The sequence below is a fragment of the Bactrocera neohumeralis genome, chromosome 4, assembly GCF_024586455.1.
Source record: "Bactrocera neohumeralis isolate Rockhampton chromosome 4, APGP_CSIRO_Bneo_wtdbg2-racon-allhic-juicebox.fasta_v2, whole genome shotgun sequence".
Taxonomy (NCBI): Eukaryota; Metazoa; Arthropoda; class Insecta; order Diptera; family Tephritidae; genus Bactrocera; species Bactrocera neohumeralis.
Genome location: NC_065921.1, coordinates 50,257,202 through 50,268,403, shown reverse-complemented (window position 1 = coordinate 50,268,403; position 11,202 = coordinate 50,257,202). Strand labels below are relative to the sequence as shown.

Sequence of the window (11,202 nt, the reverse complement as noted above, 5' to 3'; positions counted from 1 at the left end):
AGGCATCGCAATAGTCAGGGGCACATGTAGGCAAATATTTTTGAAAAAGTGGGCGTGGCCCCGCCCTATAATAAGTTTGTACATTAAACTCTCCTAAACCAAGAAATCTACAATAACCACACTCACCCGGCTCAAATATTATAAGAACTCCTACCGACAGTGTGAAAATGGATGAAATCGGAAGATAACCCCGCTCACACTCCCCATATAACGGTCCTGTTAAAAACTACTAAAAGCGCGATAAATCAATAACTGAATAAGCCAGAAACATTAAATATTAACACCGAGTTGTTATGAGACAGCCGGGGTAAAAATGGAACAGTGGGCGTGGCACCGTCCACATTTTGGTGAAATCTCGTTCGATTTTGACAAAATTTTGTACGTGATATTCTTTTCATATTACTATGTCACAGGGCGAAATCATAGTAGAACCTCGCTTCATATAGCAAAATTTCAAATTCCACAAATCAAGAAGAAATTAATATAACGCGGTGAAACTTTGCAAGAATAATGCCGTTAGTGTATGCCATCTTATGATCAAAATGGGTTGAATCGGGCGAATACTTTCCTTAACCCCCATACACCTGATATAAAGACTTTCGAACTTCCGAGTGACTCTGTACAGCATATTATAGCAGTGTATCTTTGTATATAAAATAGATAAATTTGAGCGAAAGCTTGACCCATCCCCCATATAACTAGTATCAGGATTTTCGAACATCCAGCTGACTTTACTCTATATGATTGATTATACACCTTAACGTATTTCCCTGGCTTTGATTCCTGTAAGTTGAAAGAGTATAAAATGTTCGGTTGTACCCGAACTTAGCCCTTCCTTACTAGCTCATAACGTCTTTATTATTGATTCGTTGTATATGTATGTTTTACTATGTATGTTGTCAAACATGGAACATGGCCTGATTTTAATTGTGGAACTCAATGCATGTGCGTGTGTCTGTTCGTATGTATATTGTGTCATATGAATGCATACATTTATTTATATATGTATGCGTAAAATGCAATGTAAATGTATATATTTTTATATATTTGTTTATGTATGAATGTTTTGTATTATCTCAGCATATTCTATGACATGATATGTTCAGAGATATTTAACAGCAGTCAAGAATCATTGAAATAGAGACTATGATAATTTCGTTTCCTTTTCAGTTCATAGTTCATAGAAATTATATCATAAAGGTTTGATTTTGTAAATCAATGACGAATGAAGTCACGACAAACATTTTATTCATTTTAAATTGGATTTCGCATTTATGGCGGTAGTTTAAATTTATTTATTTAAATATGATTCAAACTAGTAAAGTTTATTTCACAAGTGTTTTTAAAAAAATCAGTCTTTAACCTACTCCTATGAGATGTATAAAATTACTTTTATCAAAGGATTGCTATTCAAATATAAATAAAAGTTTAATTTTAGTTTTAATATGACTTGCTCTCTCGTAAAATTATCCAAAATGCGAGATATTTTTCAAAACTGCGGCAGAAGTTGTCAATTAATTTTTCAATAAACGTTCTCGAAAAACAGTTACATTATGACAAAAACACTGTGCTGTATGAGGAATTTATGTATTGTTAACTTTATAGATAACAAAAAAGATTTTGTTGGGATAGTTCTATTTTAAAAAAGCTTTTTATTAGTTATATCATAATACTATAATTAAAAGTTAAATATATGTTTTAAGAATACTATTATTGAATAAAAATAGTTATTTGAGACAGCAGATATAAGTAAAAACAAACGAGTTTCTATTTTAAATCAATAAGACAAGTTTTAGCGAATATATGTCTTTGTTCAACGATTCGAAATTATAGAACAATTTTCACTTATACGTATTATTATAAGTAAGTATGCACATTTATGTATATTTAAAATGTTCAAGTTTTTCTACAAATAATGATATTTCCTTTTTAATATCAAAGACTTATTTAAAACAAAGTTATGGGTTTCATAGTTATAACCAAAGGCACATAGTGTGTACAAGTAATATTAAATCCTGATGTATATTTTTAAACAAAGAAAAATTGGTCACATAAAATAAACTTTAGTGAGTAGTCGAATACACTAGGTGCGGTCCAAAATAAACAGGACTTTTTGAATCTAGCGCCTCCTGGTGGCGCCATCTATATATCGACTGGTGCGTTAAAACCTGCTATCTTTATCGATTATCCAGTAAAAATTTCATGACATTTAAGTGCTTGAAGTTAAGTTATTGCGTTTTAAGTGTCAGTATGTTTGTGTTATCGGTGCGAAAATGAGCTTCGAAAAAGAGCCAACATTCAATTTTGTTTTAAAATTGGTAAAACTTTTACCGAAACGTTTCAATTGATGAAACAAGTTTATGGCGATGATTGCCTATCCCGTAGCAGAGTGCACGAGTGGTTTCAACGTTTTCAAAGTGGTCGTGAGGACATAAATGACGATCGACATGTGGGCCAATCAAAATCCGTGATCACCGGAAATTCCATCGAAACTGTGCGTGAATTCATCAAAAATCAGCCGAAATCATCTTTGAAATTCATGGAAATGGAATTGAACATCTTCAAAGCATCGATTTATCGCATTTTGACCGAACAATTGAAATTACGAAAGGTGCGTGCACGGTTTGTTCCGCACGAATTAACTGACGACCAAAAATTGCTCAGGATCCTACATTCGAAGGACATCTTGTGCCCGGCTATTTGACCAAAAGTCACATTTTAACCATTAACCACTCCCGTATTCACCTATTTTTTTAAGTCCTGTTTACTTTTTACTTTGCAACGCACCTGGTATACATACGCATGTATGTATATCGTTAGATTACATCAGTCAACAGCTTTTTTCGCACGGGTTGCACATACTTTATTTTTGTTGCTTTTATATCTAAAAATAAGAGTAAGATAAAAAAGTTCTGCATTTGCTTTTATGTATAAAAAAGATGAAGTTCCTAGATATCTAAGACGAGTTCTAGATAAGGTCGGACATAAGCGGAGTAGGGGTTGCAGCGTCTCTCTCATGCCTACCTCCCCGCAATTTGTATATTTCTATCGTTAAGAATGTTTATATGGCTCGCATCTGAAGCAAGTAAGTTGTGACCTGTGACCATGTCAAAAACTGTCCTGCTGTCTTTTCGAGACCATGTGAATAGAGTCTTCGTGTTTTCCTTCCGCTCATTTGCACGTGATCTTGGCAATTGTAAGGTACTATTCCACCTTACCTCGATCCGCCTGTTAGCTTAGCCCTTTCGGAAATTTCATATTGTATAGTTTTTAACGACTTGCGTAATCTCATCAGCGATTTTGATTCCCGAAACATGGAAATTCCACGTACGCCTGCGACATCCACCTTCTTTTAAAGTGACTTGATAAAGCTTTATCCCCCTATTTTAGCGGGAAGGTTTGCGGTCTATTTTGTTTCACCGATTCCCTGCCTATCGGGCTATGTCCGAAGGTTCTTATGGAAAATTCACCTGCCGCCACTGATTTCGTCGTAAGGTAAATTTAAGATATTAACAGTGTCAAGGAACTTGCCCGTCGTTAGTGTAGCGATGGCGTCGGCATAAGCTATCAGTTTGGGTGTTCTTCCTTCAAATTTTTCCAGAAACTTATTTGTTACAAGTAACAGTACACCCCATGAGGAGTTCCCGTTCGTGCCCGCTAACCTGAGAAATCTGGCTTCATTCCATTCTGCATTAATCCTCCTGCAGCTTAGTATAGCTTTTATTCATTCTATGATGGCTGGTTCTATACCGGCTGCTTCCAGACTATTAATCGTTGCGGCAATGGGGCATTATTAAATGCTTCACTAATGTCAAGAAAGCTACGCAGTGCATATTCTTTATTGCTGTGTGCCTCTCTCTATATTTAAGGTTAACCAGTGAAGGGAAAATGAATCTTGTCCCTAAACCAGGCATTTAGAATTTTTTCGAGTGAGGAATGAGGTGAGACTTATTTGTATATAAACTTTCGAATGTAGAGTGACTCCGTTACCCGCTTTTGGTATGCATCACGGAAGCCTTAATCATACTTCACATATTATCATCAAGTATAATACCAGCACCGTTGATACGTTTGGATTCATGGCTGGGATAATACCATCCATTACAGGAGACTTAAAAGGTTCGAAGTTCACTGTATTTGATCCTTTCTTATGGCATCGGAGAGGACGTACACTACTCCCTTTCTTACAGATTAGAAGTTAGTAACGTCCTTACACCCTGAAAAATGCGAGTTGACTAAGTCTTCTGTTGATTCCTCAGTGCACATAGTCCACTCTCCCCAAATTTTTTTTCTAGTCGGGTGCTTGGATAGTAGTTTCCTAAGCCTAGCTATCTCAGTTGTGTTTTTTAACTTCATTTTAGCTTTGCAATTTTTTATATGCACTAAATACGTCCTTATAATGCATTATTATTATGTTTTAGCAAAATTTAAATTTGTTAACCCTAATTGATTGAAGGATTAAATTTAGCTCTTTTTGTATGTAAGTTATCGGACAAATATTGATTTCAAACATGAAAATCTTATATCTCTAAATAATATCTAAATATTACTGCGTTCGATGGTAAATTTTCTAGCGAACTTTGACAGAAATCCTAAAATAAAATGCAAATGTATGACATGAAACTAATGTAACACACAGTTAGAAAAAAATAAATGGAAAGGGAATAATTTCAATTAATTAATTTTACGTACGTTTTAAAGTATATGAATAATTATTTAGACACAATTATTACAATAGCAAACATTAGTTCAACCATATTGGTGATAGGCAATGTAAATTATTGAAAAATAGTGAGAGATTATTGGAAAGAGATTATTGAAAAAAGTTCACGCATATGCAGATGATTAAAGAATTTCCCTCTTTTGACTCGCCTTGATGAAAAATCTGCATAAAACGAATGAAATAAAACTGCCAATGGCTGTATTTAACTTGAATCTAATATTTAGGAGGCAACAAGTAAAGGGGGGCTAAGTTCGGGTGTAACCGAAAATTTTATGCAAAGAGGAGAAATCTTTTCAGGTGTTGATAAAATTTATCATTGAAAATTTTTGCTAATGAATTATCTACTTTATATGTATATTAGGGTGTTTTTTTTTAACTATTAACTTTTTTCAGTCCCGTCACGAAATTTCCTTGGAAATACCCTAAAAAAAGTTCCCTGACAATTTTAGCCCTTAATATTAACATCAAGAACTGGACCAAGGCCTAGAAAAATTTTCGATTGAAAATACACTACAATCGTGAGTTTTTATCTTTAAATTCCTACAGATCAGAGGTATTTTATGGCATCGCTTTGACTTTAGACGCATATCTCTCACAATTGTGCACTCTACAAAAGTGCCCAGTGAAACAAAGTCGTAACTCACACCGGCGAGGTAGTACGAGGCTCTAAACCCGATTTTTCCAAGAATTTCGCATTTTTTTGTATATATCTCGTAAATGACAAGAGCTATAGAAAAAATGGACATGACGAATTTGTTGGAAATTTTATTTGCTATAAAAAATGCTCAAAATCGCTATCATTAATACTTCTCGAGATATTCAGCTTTTTAAGTAAGGCTGTATGCAATTTTCATAGATTTTTTAATACATACCATACTTAGCCTACTGATGAAATGAAGTTATTCAAAATATTCTCAATTAATTTTATTACGGCATCTTCTATTGAGATATTTATATGTGATATAAAATGCATCAAAGAGACGAAAATTTATATTGTGACAAACATAAGGTTAAGGTTTTAAAGGCAAAAAAAAGGATATATTTATGTTTTTTTTTTTGCGGCAACATGAGTAATATAATTTTATTAAATTTAACGACATATTATTGTACAACTTCTAAAGTAGTATATTACAAAAAATTTTCAATGAAAAATATTAATAAATAAGCCTGTGACGGTGAATCTCCAGACGCGCCTTGATAAAAAGTGGAATATTATAACTCATTACCGGATCATCTGAAACAAACAAATTGATGTGCGTTTTAAAGATCATGTATTTCTCGAGGTAATCAGAAAGATTCTTTTATATTTTTTGCAGCACTTGAAAGTAAAAAGCGCGATTTTAGCTCAAAAAACCGCGGTTAATTTGTTAACAAAAAATAGAAAAAAATGGAAAAAAACTCCATACGAAATTCCTCATCTCCAATTCGCAAAGATGAAAATAAAAGAACGAAATTTAAATAAAACGTAACAACCCGCAAATTCATTCAGTTTTACAATTTGCCACTGGAAATCCCACCATCCCCCGCATTTGGAGGTTTCAAGAAGCTGCTCCCTCTCGCCGATGCTTAAAATCAGAAATTTAAAAGTTTTCTGAAAATTTCAGAAATGAAAAGTGGCAGCGTTGACCATGGTGAATCACAATATTTTTAGTTTTATTTTTCGTATATTATGTTATATATGCCATGAAATTATATTTTTTTTATAAAGGTGACGTTTATATGCGCTCCTTTATTACTTCTACATATGTATACTTGTATGTTCGAAACACACTTCATATAGTGCTTTTTATGTTATGTTAGCTTATTATCATTTTTTCATAGTTTTTCGATTTAGCTACTTTATATAAGTAGTCTTTTTAATATTATGAAAAAAATATTTTTTTACTAACTATTAAATCTAATTTTCTTAATAATCTTAATAATCATACGCTTAGTTTCTAAAAGTAGCGCTGCCAGTATTTTTATAGAAATCGGTAAACATTTCGTTCCACAGGAATACAAAAATTTGGTCAACACTTTTACCAACATGTGAAAAGTCATATTGCCATTTACATTAAATTCGAGAAAATATTAAGTTTAGTGTGTTGCTGACTTCTCCACCCTTAAATTCGAAGCTCCTCGTTCGACGCTCTTACAAAAAATCTTAAAAACCTTTGAATACCAATTTCATTTGATTTGGTTTCGTTTACATTAGCAATAATTTCACTTTCTTAACCATTAATATTATTCCAATAATAATTTGAACAAGTAAGAAAGTGCTAAGTTCGGATGCAACCGAACATTTTATACACTTGCAACTTGAAGTATTGGTCCGATTCAACCCAATTTTGACATACAGAGACCATTATAAAATAAGAATTATCCCTTAATTTCAGTTATATATATCACACATTGACCGACATTTGCGATCAAAAGTCAACTATAGACACCGTGGCTTAAATACGGTACCTAGGGGCTTGAACAGTTTTTATTGGATTTATACAATTTTTCGTCATAACATGGCATACACGTTTGCTAAGAAACCTAAATCCCAAGTTTCATCGAGATATCTCAATTTGTACTCCAGTTACAGCTTGCACGGACGGACCGACGAACAGACAGACAATCAACAGGATTCCAACTTTTCCCGTCATCATGATTATTTATATATATACGGATAAACCTTTATCTATTTTGCTTATCTTAGGTGATACGTAGATCTGTTAGGTGAAGAAAACTTTAAGACTCTGTAACAACTGGTTGCAAGAGTATAAAAATTGACAATATATTTACATATCTAAAAAAATACATAGTTTTTTTGTTTTGATTCAAACGTATAGTTTATTTTTATACTCTCGCAACAATGTTGCTAAGGAGAGTATTATAGTTTTGTTCACATAACGGTTGTTTGTAAGTCCTAAAACTAAAAGAGTCAGATATAGGGTTATATATACCAAAGTGATCAGGGTGACGAGTAGAGTCGAAATCCGGATGTCTGTCTGTCCGTCCGTCCGTGCAAGCTGTAACTTGAGTAAAAATTGAGATATCATGATGAAACTTGGTAAACGTATTCCTTGGCTCCATAAGAAGGTTAAGTTTGATGATGGGCAAAATCGGCCCTCTGCCACGCCCACAAAATGGCGGAAACCGAAAAGCTATAAAGTGTCATAACTAAGCCATAAATAAAGATATTAAAGTGAAATTTGGCACAAAGGATCGCATTAGGGAGGGGCATATTTGGACGTATTTTTTTGGAAAAGTGGGATTGGCCCCGCCCCCTACTAAGTTTTTTGTACATATCTCGGAAACTACTATAGCTATGTCAACCAAACTCTGTAGAGTCGTTTCCTTCAGGCATTTCCATATACAGTTCAAAAATGGAAGAAATCGGATAATAACCACGCCCACCTCCCATACAAAGGTTATGTTGAAAATCACTAAAAGTGCGTTAACCGACTAACAAAAAACGTCAGAAACACTAAATTTTACGGAAGAAATGGCAGAAGGAAGCTGCACCCAGGCTTTTTTTTAAAAATTGAAAATGGGCGTGGCCTCGCCCACTTATGGACCCAAAACTATATACAGTAGACGCTCAGAAATTAGAACTCTCAGAAATTAGAACATCCAGAAATTAGAACCAGAGTTTTTAATGCATTGGACGCTCTGAAATTAGAACTTGAAGTTCTAATTTCTGAGCATTTTTTTTTTATTTTAAACACAACCATTTTTTGTTTGCATTGACCGAGATTTCTGAGAGCTTTTTTTTCATTTTTAACACAAGGGAATTCCCATTCTTGATTTTTATTTTACTGAACAAATGTAAAATAGAAAGGGGAATCCCCAAGTTATATTTTAGTTTTTGTTTTGCCTTATTTTCCTAATTTCTGAGAATTTTTTTTTCATTTTTAACACAGGGGAATTCCCATTCTTGCTTTTTATATTACTGAACAAATGTAAAATAGAAAGGGGAATCCCCAAGTTATATTTTAGTTTTTGTTTTGCCATATTTTTGGCGTTGGTTTTTAAAACAACGCGAAAGGAAGTGTACATTGACAGCAACAATATTAAAGGAAAAAGCTAAACAAATTTTTGGTGAAGAATGTCCCGATAAAAATAAAAATGCATTCCGAGCAAGCGAAGGATGTTTTACTAAATTTAAAAAACGACACGGCATTCGTTTTTTAAAAATTGGTGGCGAGATTCTTTCTAGTGATATTGCCTCCATCACTCCATTTATTCACAGATTCCGTGCAAAAGTCACTGAGATGGGGTTAATAGAGTCGCAATTATATAATGTGGACGGAACCGGATTATTTTATCGTTGCCTACCAGATAAAACATATGTCTCTTGAAAAAAGTGCGCCTGGATACAAAATTCAAAAAGAACGAATTTCAATTTTACTTGGTTCAAATGCTGATGGGTCTCACAAATTAGTGCCCTTAGTTATTGGAAAAGCTAAAAATCCCAGGAGCTTCAAAGGTTTTAAAAATCCACTTCATTACAACTTTTCCAAAAATGCTTGGATGACGTCTCGGATCTTTCACGATTGGTTTCACAAGATATTTATTAATGAAGTAAGAGGAAATAATTTTGCTTTTAATTTCATTAATTTTAAAATATTTTTTTGTTTACAGGTCATCCAGTTTTCTCAAAAAAATAACTTGCCTCCGAAGGCTCTTTTGCTTATAGATAACTGCTCCGCGCATGCACCGATTGAGCATCTTCAAAGCAAAGATGGCAACATAGTTGCATATTTCTTGCCGCCAAATGTGACAGCAGCTGTGCAACCAATGGATCAAAATCCACTAAAGTTAACAAAACTTGTTTACAGAAGTAAGTTACTTGCTGAAATAATAGCTAAAGGTGGTGCACTGAATAGTCTGTTGAAATCCCATTCCATCCGAAAGGCAATAATATGTCTGAAACAAGCTTGGGATGAGATAACTCCAAAAGTGATGAGGAATTCTTGGTCAAAGTTGCTAAATTGGGACTCTGACCAATACGACAGCGATGATGATGTGCCACTAGCAGAGTTGCTTAACAAAAATGAGGACTGCAATGAATCTCTCCAAGTAAATCAAACTCTTTTAGCAGAAATTGATCCAAAACAGTTTCATGTGTATTTGACATCGAGAAATGGAATGAAGATGAGTTTGAAGAAACTGGTGATGACCTAAGTAGCGATGATGAGTTTTCTGATAGCAGTGAAGACGATGTTGTTGATGACACATCAGTTATCTCAAATGTTATAGCTATTGCTTAACAATTTAATAAATTGTGCAACAAGAGTGAATTGTCTTCCAGTAAGCACATGACCAATCTATTGGCCCTCCGTAACGATATTGTCATATCGGATTTAAAGAAACCAAAAAACTAACAAATATTACTGATTATATGTCAAACAAAAATTAAAATCACTATATAGTTTTTAATTAATTTCTGAAATTTTTAGTTGTTTTTTTTTTTAATAATTGTTATGTAATGAACTGAATTGTTATGTTTAAAAAAAAAATAAGAAAAGAAATAAAAAAAAATGTTTTTATATAGTTTTTGGAAGTGGCTTAACTCTTAGTTTTATTATTCACGTTAAAGAAAACCGTCCAGAAATTAGAACATTTCGGAAATTAGAACTACCCCAAAAACAAAGTGGTGCTAATTGCCGAGCGTCTACTATAACAGGATCTACTAGACCGATTTCAATGAAATTCGGTATATAATATTTTCTTAACATCCTGATGACATGTACGAAATATGGGTGAAATCGGTTCCCAACCACGCCTTCTTCCAATATAACGCTATTTTGAATTCCATCTGATGCCTTTTCTGTATAATACGAGTATGTACATTAGGAACCAATGATAATAGCGGAATAAAACTTTACAAAAATACGGTATTTGAAAAATATGTAAATGACGTATAATGAAATCTCGATTATCACTTTGTCATGCGAGAGTATAAAATGTTCGGTGACACCCGAACTTAGCCCTTCCTTACTTGTTTTTTAATATCTTTATAGATTGAAATAACAATGTGTTTTCTAATTTGAGATATCTTTTGTTATTACATTGGAGTTGTACAATATTCCGTTTATTTAAGTATATACTAACTTTGTGATATTTTATTAAAGGGTCAGTAAGGTAATCTAGCGTGTTTATTTGAGATTTTTTTCATAGAAATTTTAATTCTACAATAGAACTTTTTTCACATATCATGAGGTATATCGTGGAGTGTATAAACAAGTTTTTTGATGACATCTGTCGGAGAAATAGCAGGGTGAAAGAGATGCGTTTTTTCACTGGCGGACACGATTTCTCATGTTGGAATCATCTGAAATACAAAAACTCAATTTATTCTTAAAAAGTACGTGAATAGTTATCGTCCCTACTAGAATCATAAAAAAATGTTGATAAATAAAAAAGTAATTAACGTCCGGCAGTTTAAAAAAGTGTGTCTTGAGAAAAACTCGTTTAAGTTTTGAGGTACTGAAAAAGCATACAAA

The 11,202-nt window shown here is 33.3% G+C and overlaps 1 pseudogene; it reads left to right on the top strand.

The window, feature by feature from the left end:
• Positions 1-3,057: 3,057 nt before the first annotated feature.
• LOC126755743 (jerky protein homolog-like) lies at positions 3,058-9,880 on the top strand (annotated as a pseudogene).
• The last annotated feature ends 1,322 nt before the right edge of the window (positions 9,881-11,202 follow it).